The 15,877-nt window shown below is 46.2% G+C and overlaps 1 protein-coding gene across 1 annotated transcript in view; it reads left to right on the top strand.

Annotated features, from left to right (window-relative positions):
• Nucleotides 1-15,877, top strand: part of znf385c (zinc finger protein 385C) — a 389,249-nt gene that overhangs the window by 197,536 nt on the left and 175,836 nt on the right. The gene's annotated exons all lie outside the window — the stretch shown is intronic.

Here is a 15,877-nt window from a genome sequence, read left to right as displayed (position 1 = left end):
GTGTTAATGAGTTCAGAAGCCTGATGGCCTGATGGTAGAAACTGTTCTTAAGTCTGGTGGTACGCGCTGCCATACTCCTGTATCGTCTGCCTGACGGTAACAAGGAGAACAGCCTGCGTGCTGGGTGGCGGTGGGCCTTGATGATGCTGCGTGCCTTCCGCAGGCACCGCCGGTAGAAAATGTCCTGAATGGCCGGGAGACAGTTGCCAGTGATGCGCTGTGCCGTCTTCACCACTCTCTGCAGTGATTTGTGGCTGTGGGCAGAACAGTTCCCGTACCAGACTGTAATGCAGCCCGTCAGCAGGCTATCGATGGTGCATCTGTAGAAGTTTGTGAGGATGCTGGTGTTCATGCCAAACTTGCTCAGTCTTCACAGGAAAAAGAGCCGCTGGTGGGCCTTCTTTGTTATTGTGTCCGTGTGCAGTGTCCAGGAAAGGTCCTCAGTGATGTGCACACCAAGGAACTTAAGGCTGCTGACCCTTCCACTCTCGTAACCCTGATCCTAATGCATTCTCCTGTCTGCACCCCATAACCTGACACCCTTGCTAATCAAGAAAGGCAAAGGTTCTCGGGCGCCCGTCCCTCCTTCCATCACAAAGAGAGTGTGGCCAGGGTGGTGTGAGTCTTTAATGATATCAGCTGCCTTGAAGCAGCACCTCCTGCAGATCCCTGCCAATGGTGGGGAGGTCAGTACCTGTGATGGACTGGGCAAACTCCAGCCCTTTCTGCAGCCTCCTTCAATCCTGAGCATTGGAATTTCCGAACCAGGCCACGATGCAACCAGTCAATATGCTCTCCGCAGGGCAGCTGTAGTGGTTCAATAAACATTCGGCTACAGGTGGCGGCACGGTGGCGCAGCGGTAGAGTTGCTGCCTGACAGCGCCAGATACCCGGGTTCAATCCTGAGCTCGTGCTGCCTGTACGGAGTTTGTACCGGGAAAATTTCAAAGATACAGGTCTGTAGGTTAATTGGCTTTGATAAAAATTGCAAATTGTCCCTGGTGTATAGGATAGTACTAGGGTACAGGGATCGTTGGTCGGCGCGGACGCGGTGGGCCGAAGGGCCTGTTTCCGCACTGTTTCTCTAAACTAAACTAAACTAAACTAAGCCAAGCATGCCGGAGGAAGTAGAGGTGTTAGTTAGGTCTGTGATTGCATCAATGTGCTGGTCCCAGGACAAATCATCAGAGATGAGTGAGCCTTGACATGTGAAGCTATTGACTCTTTCCACTGCCTTCCCGCCAAGGAAGACAGGTTCATGATCCTTCAGCTTTCCCTTCTTGAATTCAACATTCACCTCCATGGCCTTGGTAACGCAGAGCGCAAGATTACTGTCCTGACACCAGACAATAGACAATAGACAATAGGTGCAGGAGGAGGCCATTCGGCCCTTCGAGCCAGCACCGCCATTCAATGTGATCATATCATATCATATCATATCATATATATACAGCCGGAAACAGGCCTTTTCGGCCCATCAAGTCCGTGCCGCCCAGCGATCCCCCTACATTAACACTATCCTACACCCACTAGGGACAATTTTTACATTTTACATTTACCCAGCCAATTAACCTACATACCTGTACGTCTTTGGAGTGTGGGAGGAAACCGAAGATCTCGGAGAAAACCCACGCAGGTCACGGGGAGAACGTACAAACTCCTTACAGTGCAGCACCCGTAGTCAGGATCGAACCTGAGTCTCCGGCGCTGCATTCGCTGTAAAGCAGCAACTCTACCGCTGCGCTACCGTGCCGACCATGGCTGATCATTCTCAATCAGTACCCCGTTCCTGCCTTCTCCCCATACCCCCTGACCACCAGGATATCCATCTCCCTCCTGATACTTTGACTCATCGTCACTCGTTATTCGTCCAACAATGCTTGTATCGACGGCTAATCTAAAGATGGTGTTGGAGCCGTGACTGGTTATGCAGTCAGCAGATGAAGAGAGAGTAGAGCAGGGGACTGAGCACGCAGCCCTGAGGTGCCCCGGTGCTGATGGCCAGGTCCGTACCGATTATGACCTGCCAGTGAGGTGGTTGAGGACTCATTTCTATGGGGAGGAGTAGTGACCCTGTTCCCTGGGCTGGACAATGAGTTTGGAAGGGGTGGTGGTGTTGAATGTCGAGCTGCGGTCAATAAACCACCGCCTGCCGTGTATGTTCCTGGTGCACAAGAGATCCAATGCAGAGGGGCGAGCGAGGAGCTGCCAAGTCCACACCCCCTGCTGATCTGTTTGGACGGCAGGCAAATCGAGGCCGGTCCAGGTCATTATTGAGGCAGGAGTTGATTTGCATCGTAACCAACCTCTCGAAGCACTTCATCACAATGGACATGAGTGCCACCGGTCAGTAGACATTGAGCCATGTCACCTTGCTCTTCTTGGGCACCAATAATATAGTTGCCCTTTCAATGCAGGTGGGAAGCTCGGAGCCTACTGGTGAGAGGTTGAGGATGTCAGGGGTTATGGGGAGAAGGCAGGAGAGTGGGGTAGAGTGAGAAAGATAGATCAGCTACGTTTGAATGGCGGAGTAGACTTGATGGGCTGAAGGGCCCAATTCTGCTCCTATAACTTATGAACTTACATCCGTGAGAACTCCAGCCAGTTGGTCTAAGCAGGTCTCGGGATCATGGCCAGGTTCACCATCAGGGCAGGAAGCTCTCCGAGGGTCGTCCCCCCCCCCCCCCCCTCATGAAGGAATCGCTGACGTCAGCCAGGTAGTCGGAGTTTCCAAAGTACAGACAAACCTTGGGTTTCTCTGATGGTGGAGTAGCAGTGATCACAGGTGTTTTATCCTCTGGTGCTGCAAGAGTCATGCAGACATTCTTCATGCTATTCTTGTCGAGGTCCCTGGCAATGAAGGAGAAGGCATCAGGAAAGGCCAGCCGGTGTTTATTGACCATCGCACATATAGTTCCTCTAGGGCAAGCTGAATGTGTGCCTGAGTCAGTATCTGTGGACTATAGATGGAGATAAATTCCCCTGGGAGATAGAAGCCTGGCTTGAGTATTTCCAGGATTCCTTGTTTCCATTCCAAATTCCCAACATCTGCAGTCTGTCATACTGATTGTCCATGAATGCTAGCAAGCAGCCAGTTCAGCCACCTTAAAATAAAATAGGTTTATTATGCTTGACACCTGGAAAATAAATTGTATCACTGGAATGTTATTCACTGTCGGTCCAATGAAAATAAAGTCCTCTGAGTAAACTCTTCCGATGCTCACCACCCATGCTTAGGTCACCCTGGTGTGTCGGAAGGAGCTGCAGATGCTGGTTTAAACCAACGACAGACACAAAAATGGGTGACGTTTCGAGTCGAGACCCTTCTTCAGGCAGTCTGAAGAAGGGTCTCGACCTGAAACGTCACCCATTCCTTCTCTCCAGAGATGCTGCCTGTCCTGCTGAGTTACGCCAGCTTTTTGTGTAATTATAGGTCACCCTGCTCTTGTTTGGACTGTTTGAAGCCTCCTATTTCTCTCCGATATCAGGACCCTGTTAACTTTATTTAGAAGCGAGTATCCTGTCATATTTTATGCGTACTTGGCTTTCATATTCAATTACTTTATCTCTCATTGCTACGTTTTTATAGTCTGACATTCCCAAAGGGGGTTTTTCACCCTGGTGAAGCTGCCAATTCCTAGCCCGCCTTCCCTTTACAACAGGCATGACTTGTCTCTGTGCCTCACTGAGTAAATCTGACCATCTGTACTAACTCACAGATGCAGTGCAGAAATTGTTTATCAGCCCTAAGCTTATAAACCCCCACTGGGACACAATACTGAATTAGTAATCAGCTTGCGCAGCAGAAACGCGAAACTTGTTTCTTTTCCACTTAAACCTTCCGTAAGATAGTGACTTCATCACTTGTCGATGGTGACAGCACCATCCTTAGGAATGAACGGCCAAAAACTCCCCAAAATGTGTGGTTCTGGCACAATAGATCAATTACGCAGGTAAAGTAATATTTCAGTGCTGTATTTTACTGTTTGATGTACAGGCACTTTGAAAACTCATAGATCTAATGAAGTCTAAAGATAATGAATCTAAGAAACAAAACATTCAGCATAGGTCAGGCACATATATTCTAAGTCATTTTTTTGTTGCTTAGTTGAAGGATGAAGACCTTCAGAATGAGTAACAACCATGTCTAGATATCAACCAAGCAGACTGTGAAAGGGCTAATTCATTTCACAGATTCAATACTAACTGCTTTCAAAAACCCAAGCATTGACAAAATTTCTCACCTGACGGATCTTGCAGAGGAGCAGGGAAATTGCAGGACTGCCAACCCTCGGAAAAGACGAATGAAATCTGGTTTCATATGAGGGGCATCTCTTCCGTTTGTGACTAAATAATGTTTCACCAGCAGATTCACTGCCGTTGCCAAACTGCTCACATGGCTGTGCATGTTTTACAAAAGGAGGCCACATTTTGGACCAATGTCTGCGAATCTGTATTTGACACTGATGGTTTAGTTAGAGATACAGTGTGGAAACAGGCCCTTCGGCCCATCAAGTTCATGCCGTGCAGCTTACACTAGCACTAACTACACACTAGGGACAATGGGCAATTTTTAGCCTACAAACCTGAACGTCTTTGGAGTGCGAGAGGAAACTGGAGCATCTAGAGAAAACCAATGCAGTCATGGGGAGAACGTACAAACTACGTGTAGACAGTACCCGTAGTCAGGATCGAACCTGGGTCTGTGGCGATGTAAGGCAGCAACTCGACTGCTGCGGGTAGCAGCAAATTGTTTATCAGAGAAATGGGCACAATCATTTCTAGTGGCCATTTGACCCATGACTCTGTTGAGGAACTCTTACATCAGAGTCAGACAACTGAGGATTGGGTTGTGACTGACTTTTCTGTGTATAGTTGAGGGGGTAACTCAAGAATAGCAGACCAATTCCCATATTCAGTTGAATTTTCAGGTCAATGCAGAAGATTACTCTGATGATCCCAGGACACTATCTGAAGAAGACAGACACAAAGTGCTGAAGTCACTCAGCGGGTCAGGCAGCATCTCTGGAGAAAAAGGATGGGTGGTGCTTCGGGACGGAACCATTATTCAGGCTGAAAGTAGAGGGGAGGGAACTGGAGGGCGGAAAAGGCCAGAACAAAGCAGGGCCGGCAACAGATGACCAAGGTAAGGGTGGAGCCCACAATGGCCCATTGTTGGCTGGTCGGGCAGCATCTGCAGAAAGAGAAACAGAATTAATGCCTCGGGTTGGGGAACCCTACATCAGAACCAAAGCAAAGCCACGAACCACTGAGTGTGAACAGAGACTTTGGCTGAAGGGTCTTTCACCTGAAACATGAACTCCCAGTCTCCACAGATGCCACCTGAATGTTGAATGTTTGTAGCATTTTCTGTCAACCTAACAAGGAGTGTATAGTGTGGTCGGATGATTCAGTTGGGTGAGCTGTTATCAGGCAACTGAATCATCCTACCACAACCAGAGAGCAGTGCTGAGCTACTATCTATCTCTTTGGTGATCCTCGGACTATCTTTGATCGGACTTTGCTGTCTTTACCTTGCACTAAACGTTATTCCCTTATCCTGTATTTAAACACTGTAAACAGCTCGATTGTAATCATGCATTGTCTTTCTGTTGACTGGATAGCACGCAACAAACGCAACACGTGACAATAAGCTAAACTGAAACTGAAACTGTATATACCTGTATTATAACATCCATTCCCTGTCTCCAAAAAGTGGAATCTAAATGATTGAACTAACAAAGGTGGCACCATAAACTACCGTTCCTGATCGTGGGCCTAACTTTGGGGATGTCTTTCAGCCATTGTTTTTTTTGACATGTGTGAAACTGCGTAAAAAAGAAAATGTGCCGAGGTTTTTGTTTCATTCCAATTCCATCGCGCCACAATGTTCTCTTGTATCACCTCTCTGATATGTTAATTTCAGAATGCTGTTGGAAATCTTATTGTTCCATTTATGACAATTTCTTTTTTGATGTTCCACTTGGCTCAGCAGTTGTTAGACAAACTTTCCCAAATATGAAATAACTCTCTGCTGCGGCGCGGGGAGTTTAGAAAAGCTGAAGGTTAAAGAAGATTTCGGTGAGATCGGGAAAGCAAACTTCCCCGCCACTGTTTTGTGAAATCGGGAAGCCAAAAGATGGAGTGGTCTCGATCGAGTGGATGTGGAGAGGATGTTTCCACGAGTGGGAGAGTCTAGGACCAGTGGCCATAACTCAGAATAAAAGGACGTGCCTCGAGAAGGGAGATGAGCAGGAATTTCTTTAGGCAGAGGGTGGTGGATCTGTAGAATTCATTGCCAAGGACAGATGTGGAGGCAATAGACAATAGACAATAGACAATAGGTGCAGGAGGAGCCCATTCGGCCCTTCGAGCCAGCACCGCCATTCAATGTGATCATGGCTGATCATTCTCAATCAGTAAGCCAGGCCAAGTTAATGGAAATTTTCAAGGCGGAGATTGACAGATTCTTGATTAGTAAGGGTGTCAGGGGTTATGGGGAGAAGGCAGGTGAATGGGGTTGGGAGGGAAAGATAGATCAGCCTTGATTGAATGGCGGAGTAGACTGACGGGCAGAATGGCCTAATTCTGCTCCTATGAACTTATGAAAATAAATCAGAGTTAGGCTAGCATTATGAATGAACAAACGTTTGATCAATGGCAACAGATTCTAATTGCTGATTAGACTGAAAAATGAATTGAAGAAACCTTGCCTTGAGAGAGTTGAAGAAAATAATATTAACTTTGCATCACAGAAGATTTTAAACGTAATAGCTATAGTATTACATTAACCCCCCTCGCCCCTCCTCTCCCATCCTCCCCCATGTCCAAACAAATTTGAGATGAGGGGTTGCTGGCAGTAAAGACTTAAAGGCAGAGTGTGTCCCCAGCTTCCAAGCTTGCTGATGTGATCCAGAGAGCTGTAGTGAGAACAAGCCACCTGTATAATGTATGTGAGGTTTACTGCATTGGAGCCGATCAACAATGAAAGAGGCTGACAACATGGAGTCAATTGTCTCTGTCTTACTGATCCTGACCACGGGTGCTGTCTGTACGGAGTTTGTATGTTCTCCCTGTAACCACGTGGATTTTCTCCAGGTGCTAGGATTTCCTCCCACACTCCAAAGACGTACAGGTTTGCAGGTTAATTTGGCTTTGGTAAAAATTGTGAGTGTGTAGGATAGTGCTAGTGCACTGGGATCGCTGGTCAGCACAGAATCGGTGGGCCGAAGGGCCTGTTGCTGCGCTGTATCTCTAAACTAAACTAGGGGCCAGGAGGCCCCAAATCCCTGTCCTCCCAGTCAGGAGCTTCTCCCGGTTGCCAGACCATCCCTGATTGCAGGGACCACCCCCAATCCTCCTTTGGCTGATGAGTTTGTGCCCAACCTGAAGATAGCACACACCCTCCCAGTAACCACCAGGGTCAAATATCTCTCCCAGCATAGGCATAATGCTCCAATTGACGGGAACATGTGGAACTTGAGGGATCTTTGCGCAATAACAAAGCTTCCACTGTGAAGTCTAGATTTTATACCACATCAGTGTTTAAAACTCTCCTGAGCGTCATTCTTGGTGGTCCAGTGTAAACTCTTGTCAGTGTCACTGGTGCAAAGCCCATCCCCAATTATTGAAATATTATGCCAGGAGGTTTTTTGCACAACCTTTTCTTTTTACTGCCTTGCAGAATGTTACGTGTAATTCATGTGCAATATATGTTTTTGTATGTTAGTCTCTGTTCTTGTCATGTTGCTGCAAGCAGGGTTTCCATTATACGTGCACCCCACTGGACTTGTGCAATATGTAATTGTGCAACAAACTGTGGCAATAAACTCGGTTTGACTTGACTTGATTTGTTTGAGAAGATTTAATTTGTTTGTTTGAGAAGATTTAATTTAATTCGTAATCAGTAGCGTTAGATTGTTGGAAAAACTAGAAATGCACACATTCCAAAAGTGTATCTAAACCAAAATCCCTTGTCTGTCAGCAAATTTTGGGCCCCATATCTGTGGAAGGATGTGCTGTCTCTGGAGGGGTCCAGAGGAGGTTTACAAGAATGATTCCAGGAGTGAGTGGGTTAGCATATGATGAGCGTTTGTCGGCACTGGGCCTCTACTCGCTGGAGTTTAGAAGGTTGAGGGGAGACCTCATTGAAACTTACAGGATACTGAAAGGCATTGAGTGGAAGTGGAGAGGATGTTTCCACTGGTGGGAGAGTCGAGGACCAGTGGTCATAGCCTGAGAATTAAAGGGCGCTCTTTTAGAAAGGAGGTGAGGAGGAACTTCTTTAGTCAGAGGGTAGTTAATCTGTGGAACTCATTGCCACAGAGGCCTGTGGATATTTTAAAGGCAGAGATAGACAAATTCGTGATTAGAACGGGTATCAAGGGTTATGGGGAGAAGGCAGGAAATTGGGATTAGGAGGCAGAGATGAGCCATGATTGAATGGCGGAGTGGACTCGATGGGCCGAATGGCTTAATTCTACTCCTATAACATGAACTTGTGAACTTGTCAGTCATGGATTAGTTTGGGAGTTACTATAATTATTTTAATGACACAATCTTTACTTTCTTTCACGTAATGACAATATTGTTGTTTGGACCTTCCATCCACTTCGTCACTTTTCCCTTTCCAGCCATTTACAACATTCCCTGACCAATAACCGATGAACCTCACGGTCAAATGGGATGGGCCTGTGGCCAGAGAACACTTTGAGCAAGTCCACAGGCGAAATGATCAAAAATGTCTGGTTGATATTTATTGCTGGTATCGAGTTTCATCCCTTAAAAATATTCCACATTGATCTGTGAGAGTGTTCCACAGTTGTTATCAGCTGAAATATTCATGCCCCCGTAATCTAGAAGGAGGTGAGACATATGTTGGAAGTCTCTACACTTTTCCGTGGCACGACCTGGTTTACATCACACAATCCACTCCATGCTTTGCGGACGGAAAGGTTGCATGTTATAAAAACATTATGTAACCTCAAGTTGCAAATGTGAACAGATTATACAGAGACATTAGTCTGTCTCACCCCACAGTGGCATATTAATTTGTATTTCTCTGCGGTGATCACAGTCTAGTTCAAGCCTCTGAATTTCAGATTAGAAAGTGTAAATCAATAACTTAAAGCACTCATTTTCTAAAGGTGTAATTATTTCTCTCTCCAATTTGGTCAACACAAATTGAAACCACTGTGATTTATGTATCCTATTACCGAGTGTAAGTGATGTCACTGTATGATGCATGAGTCTTCTGAACTGTCTAATGGTTCGTTGCAGTACCTCCTGTGGTCATTGTTGCTACCCTAAGGATGACTGGTTTAGACAATGCCAAAATAATATTGAAGGGCCATTGTCTCCGTACTAAACTACAGGCTCTTCAGCCCTGCCCCGTCATTTGATAAGATCACGACTGGTGTTACACCTCAGGACCATCTTCCCGCACTAACCCCAAATCCCCTGCTTTGATTAAATTTTCAAATCTATTGATCCCTTGAATGTATGCCATCTCGGAAAGAGAATTTTAAGAGAATTTCTTCTGAAGAAGGGTCTCGACCCGAATCATCACCTATTCCTTTTCTACCAAGTTGGTGCCTGGCACGTTGAGTTACTCTAGAATTTTGTGACTTTCTTCGAGGATTTTAATGATTCTTTGTACAGCGGATGGGATGGGCCTGGAAGAAATGGAATGGACATTTTGAGCAAGTCCACAGGCAAAATGATCAAAAATGTCTGGTTGATATTTATTGCTGGTATCGAGTTTCATCCCTTAAAAATATTCCACGTTGATCTGTGAGATTGTTCCACAGTTGTTTATCAGCTGAAATATTCATGCCCCAGTAATCTAGAAGAAGGTGAGACATATGTTGGAAATCTCTACACTTTATTCTTTAAGAGAATTTCAAGAATGAATGAATGAATCAAGGCTTGTAAGGGATTGAGTCACGGCATTGAAGTCACTGGAGAATCTGCTTGTCACCCTTTGTCCGCAGACCAGAATTTTATCAAGGCCAGTAAAGGTCTCTCCAAGGGCATATATATATAATATAAGAAAATAACTGCAGATGCTGGTACAAATCGAAGGTATTTATTCACAAAATGCTGGAGTAACTCAGCAGGTCAGGCAGCATCTCGGGAGAGAAGGAATGGGTGACGTTTCGGGTCGAGACCCTCCTTCAGACTCTTCTTCTCTCCAAGGGCATATCCATAGTTTATATCCCTCATCACACATTCCTTAATCACCGCCACTGATGGCCATACCTTCAACTACCTCAGCCCGAACTTTATTAAAAAATAAGGGCGATACAGTGTCACAGCGGTAGAGTTGCTGCCCTACAGCGCCAAAGAACCGGGTTCGATCCTGACCATGGCTGCTGTCTCTACGGAGTTTGTGTGTTTTCCCTGTGACCGCGTGAGTTTTTGTCCCCGGTGTGTAGAATAGTGCTCGTGTACAGGGTGATCGCTGGTCGGCGTGGACTCGGTGGGCTGAAGGGCCTGTATCTCTAAAGTCTCCCTAAGCCTCAGTGCCTCTTCTCCTCTCATTTCTCCTCTGCGATGCTACTTAAAACCTTTCTCTTAGACCAAGTAATTTTTTTTTGACCTAACCATCTTTTGTGTCTCGATATGAAGCACAAAAGTAATGTTTTTGCTAACTTGAAGTCACTGTAATATACTGTAAATGCAACTTGTTATTATTTTCTGGCTGAATGGTTTCTAATCATCACTTCATGCTTAGATCCATAAGACATTAAGTATTCATGACTTAATGGGTACAATGGTATATTTGGTACAGCGGTCTCATGGTTGCTCCTGCATTATGTGGCGTTCTGTGCCACTAGTTCAAAGGCACGAGTTGAAATCCCACCATGAAATTGGTTGCAGTTTCTGTTCTTTCTGTGACCCACTGATAACTGTTAGAATGAACACACACCACCTCTGCCTCACCCAGGAGGTCATGACTAGCACATCCCTCTGTTTGTGGGTTTTCAGCACATGTACTCTCCCTGTGAAATTAATCCCTCTGACTGATTCACTGACTGGGGATAAATTTCTCAGCAGGCTTATTCAACGACGCACCCGAGGTGTCAGGAGATAGCAGAATCTCTACAGCTTGATTTATCTACAACAGTTCTGCCCGAGACCGCAGGAAATTGCAGTGAGTTGTGGGTGTAGCCTAGTCCATCGCACAGACCACCATTGGCTGTACCTGCACGTCACGATACCTCAGAAAAGCAGCAAACATAATCAACGATATTGTCCCACCCCGGTCACCCCGTCGTCTCCTCGCTCCTGTCAGGCAGATGAGGCAGAAGCTTGAACGCACTCCACCAGACTCAGGAACAGCTCTGTCCTCAGGTTTCCGAATGGATCTTCCATAAGCCAGCGCACTGTCCGATTCACCTCCACCCCATTGCGAACATTCGACTTTGCCTATGGAACTAATACGCCACAATGCTGAGAACAATAATCTACACAGTACCTTCCCCTTTGCTCTCCCTATTGCACTTTTAGTATAGTTCAGTTAGAGATACAGCGCGGAAACAGCCCACCGAGTCCGCACCGACCGGCGATCCCCGCACATTAACACTATCCTACCCACAATGGTGTGTGTTCATTCTAACATTTATCAGTGGGTCACAGAAAGAACAGAAACTGCAACCAATTTCATGGTGGGATTTCAACTCGTGCCTTTGGACTACTGGCACAGAACGCCACATAATCCTAGGAACAATTTACACATACACCAAGCCAATTTACACATATACCAAGCCAATTTACACATACACCAAGCCAAGGTGTGTAGGTTAATTGACTGGGTAAATGTAACAATTGTCCCTAGTGTCTATAGGATAGTGTTAGTGTGCGGGAATCACTGGGCGGTGTGGACTTGGTGGGCCGAAAAGGCCTGTTTCCGTGCTGTATCTGAAATATGAAAAATATGAAAAAATAAATTTACCCTCAAACCTGTACGTATTTGGAGTGTGAGAGGAAACTGAAGATCTCGGAGAAAACCCACGCGGTCAGGGGGAGAACGTACAAACTCCGCGCAGACAACACCCCGTAGTCGGGATCGAACCCGGGTCTCCAGCGCTGTAAGCGCTGTAAGGCAGCAACTCTACCGCTGCATCACCGTGGCCGCCCCAAGCTACTTGAGTTTGACTTGAATGTATTTATGTGTGGTATTATCTGGTCTGATTGGAGAGCATGCAACACAAAGCTTTTCCGCTGTACCTCTGTTCAAACGATAATAATAAACCTTAAGCTAAAGTGTGTGGATGGGGCAAGCAGCAATTTTCAAATTGGACCAACCATTACTCCACACTGCAAAATTGTTTCCTGGAGACCCCGTGTGTTTGTGACCACCTCCCTCTCCCTGCAGCCGATCCTGTTGTGCATGACACCTGCTCATTCTACATGCAACACCACATTTCACGTGCTTGCCTGCAAATGTCCCCATGTCTGGGCGAATGGGTGAAACCAATTACGGCACAACCCAATCAGTAAGACCACCTCGCTCACCGCCTCACAGGCCCCTCACAGTGGTGCTCAACAGCGTTAAAGATATCTTGCAACACCACTCAGCAGTTGATTCAAAGCAATAGACAATAGAAATGAATCAACATGGAGGAAGGAACTGCAAATGCTGGTTCCTACCAAAGATGGACACAGAGAGTAACTCAGCGGGCCTGGCAGCATCTGTGGAGAGAAAGGATGGGTGAGGTTTCAGGGCTCTGAATTGGCTGAAGAAGGATTCTGTCCCAAAACGTTACCCAGAGTCTGAAGAAGGTTTCTGACCAGAATCAGTCACCCATTCTTTTTCTCCAGAGATGCTGCCTGACCCGTTGAGTTACTCCAGCACTTTGTGCCTAACTTCAGAAATTAAGCAAATTAATACAGATTTTGATAATCTGTAAAATGGTGCTGATGGAGAGCCTTACTTGGTGTTGAGTGCTTCTTCACACCCCTTAGTGTGGTTGGATTAAAACAAAAGAATTGCATTTCTGTAAACCTTACACATCCCAAAGTGCTATGTAGTTATGTAGTCAATGGTGTCTTGGAAGACACAGCTAGCACTTGCAATCAGTAATGTCATTAACATTAGGAGAGAGCCGGAGTACTGAGTTTTATTGTGGCCGTGGTGAATATCATCTCACTGATAGGCTTTGCAATATCATATCATATATATACAGCCGGAAACATGCCTTTTCGGCCCACCAAGTCCGTGCCGCCCAGCGATCCCCGTACATTAACACTATCCTACACCCACTAGGGACAATTTTTACATTTACCCAACCAATTAACCTACATACCTGTATGTCTTTGGAGGGCAATCTGCCCACTCTGATGGGCATCCATCTGACGAGCATTGGTACCATGCACTCAAATGTCCTTCCAACATAGGCTTCCCGGAGTAACTCAGCGGGTCAGGCAGCATCTCCGGAGAAAAAGACTGGGTGACGTTTCGGGTCGGGACCCTTCTTCCAGTCTGACTTACACTGTGTGTGTGCGGGGGGTCTCTGAATTGCAACAATGCCTGTATTCCACATTCTGTTTTTCCGCACGATATGAAAGGAGACCTGTCTTGTGTGTGCCAGCTCATGGAGCAATACTATTCCCCCGCTGTAACCTATCCTCCCTACGTCCCTGTCAACTCCTCCAGCTTTTACACTAGGCTGCACTTGGGATAATATACACTGGCCAATTAACCTAACGTCCTGCACATTGGGATGTGGGATGTGTGAGAGGCTCGGAGGACAGGTTAGAACCCAGGTCACTGAGGCAGCAGCTCGATTAGCTGCAGCACCTTTCCACACTGTTACACCTGAAGTGCCTCAATGACTGGCAGTAAACAGCTGCATTTGGTAGCCATTTGGTTCTCCAGGGTCTCTCTGTTTATTTGCAGAGTTCATAAAACTGACCACATTATTGATCCAAATTGTGCCCCTGTCGAATATCCACTCCTACAGCTAAACAGCCCGGTAATGATTTAGTGTCACAGCTGGATCTCCAGGAGTCCTGCAAGCTGCTGAATGCCAAGATGCGATAATTCCGCTCACTTCTAGGTGCGGATTTTACTCTGTAACACGCAGCTAAATGCTAAAACTGCCGTCACACAGCCATAGGCAGATATCCTCGGATTTGCATCTGATTCCCTCATTATGTTTCTTTCGAAGGTGTCTCTGAGACAGATGAAAAACTTCAGAATATCGTAAATGACTTCCCGAGTCAGCCCCCACAACTTTCGCAGATGTGGGTATGCAATTATGGAGAACGCACATGCAATGTGTTCACAGCTCACACGACAACATCCAGTGTGACCCTGAGGAAGTCAGGGAAGCACTTGGAGTAGGACGACTGCCATTGTTTAACGTGAAGTCATTCTTGACTTTCCACTAAGGCATGGTGTACCTTCATCTACAGGCCTGTGGGTGACAGCTTGTCATGGGTGGACCAGCGAGAGAACTCTCACACCTGCTGCTTGTGAGATAATAGACAATAGACAATAAACAATAGGTGCAGGAGGAGGCCATTCGGCCCTTCGATCCAGCACCGCCATTCAATGTGATCATGGCTGATCATTCTCAATCAGTACCCCGTTCCTGCCTTCTCCCCATACCCCCTGACTCCGTTATCCTTAAGAGCTCTATCCAGCTCTCTCTTGAATGCATTCAGAGAATTGGCCTCCACTGCCTTCTGAGGCAGAGAATTCCACAGATTTACAACTCTCTGACTGAAAATGTTTTTCCTCATCTCAGTTCTAAATGGCCTACCACTTGTTCTTAAACTGTGGCCTACGTGTAGGTAAGAGGTTCAGCACAGAAACAGGCCCTTTGGCCCACCGGGTCAATGCAGACCAGCGATCACCTGTTCGCACTAGTTCTATGTTATCCCACTTTTGCATCCATTCCTTTCACACATGGGGAGCAGTTTACAGAGGCCGATTAACCTACAACCTCACGAGTCTTTGGGATGTGGGAGGAAACCGGAGCACCCGGAGGAAACGCACGGGGAGAACATACAAACCCAGAGTAGAGGAATTGAGAACCAGAGGACATTGATTTAAGGTGAGGGGGGGAGAATTAATAGGAACCTGAGGGTCAACTTTTTTACGCAAATGGTGGTAGGTATATGGAACAAGCTGCTGGAAGAGATAGTTGAGACAGGGATTATCACACTGTTTAAGAAAAATTTCAACAGGCACATGGATAGGATAGGTTTAGTGGGATTTGGGCCAAACGCAGTCAGGTGGGACTTGTGTAGATGGGGCATGTTGATCGGTGTGGGAAAGGTGGGCCGAAGGGCCTGTTCCACACTGCATGATTCTATGACAATGATAAGATTTATGTAAAGAAAAATACTTGATGATTTGTGCATTCCTGTTAGGCCAAAGAGCCTGTTTCTGTATCGTTTATCTATATGACTCTTTAATTCCATAATTCCATAACATAGAAACATAGAAAAATAGGTTCAGGAATAGGCCATTCAGCCCTTCGAGCTAGCACCGCCATTCAATATGATCAAGGCTGAACATCTAAAATCAGCACCCCATTCCTGCTTTTTGCCCAAAACCCTTGATTCCTTTAGCCCTAAGAGCTAAATCTAACTCTCTTCAAAACATCCAGTGAATTGGCCTCCACTGCCTTTATAGCAGAGAATTCCACAGATTCACAACTCTCTGGGTGAAGAAGCTTTTCCTCATCTCAGTCCTAAATGGCCCACCCCTTATTCTTAAACTGTGACCCCTGGTTCTGGACTCACCCAACAGCAGTAGGACCTCCTTGCTCTGAAACTCAAATCCTCTCGCAATGAAGGCCAATATACCATTAGATTTCTTCACCGCCTGCTGTACCTGCATGCTTACTTTCAGCGACTGATG

This window comes from Rhinoraja longicauda, chromosome 29 (assembly GCF_053455715.1).
Source record: "Rhinoraja longicauda isolate Sanriku21f chromosome 29, sRhiLon1.1, whole genome shotgun sequence".
Taxonomy (NCBI): Eukaryota; Metazoa; Chordata; class Chondrichthyes; order Rajiformes; family Arhynchobatidae; genus Rhinoraja; species Rhinoraja longicauda.
This window is presented reverse-complemented; position numbering and strand designations above follow the sequence as displayed.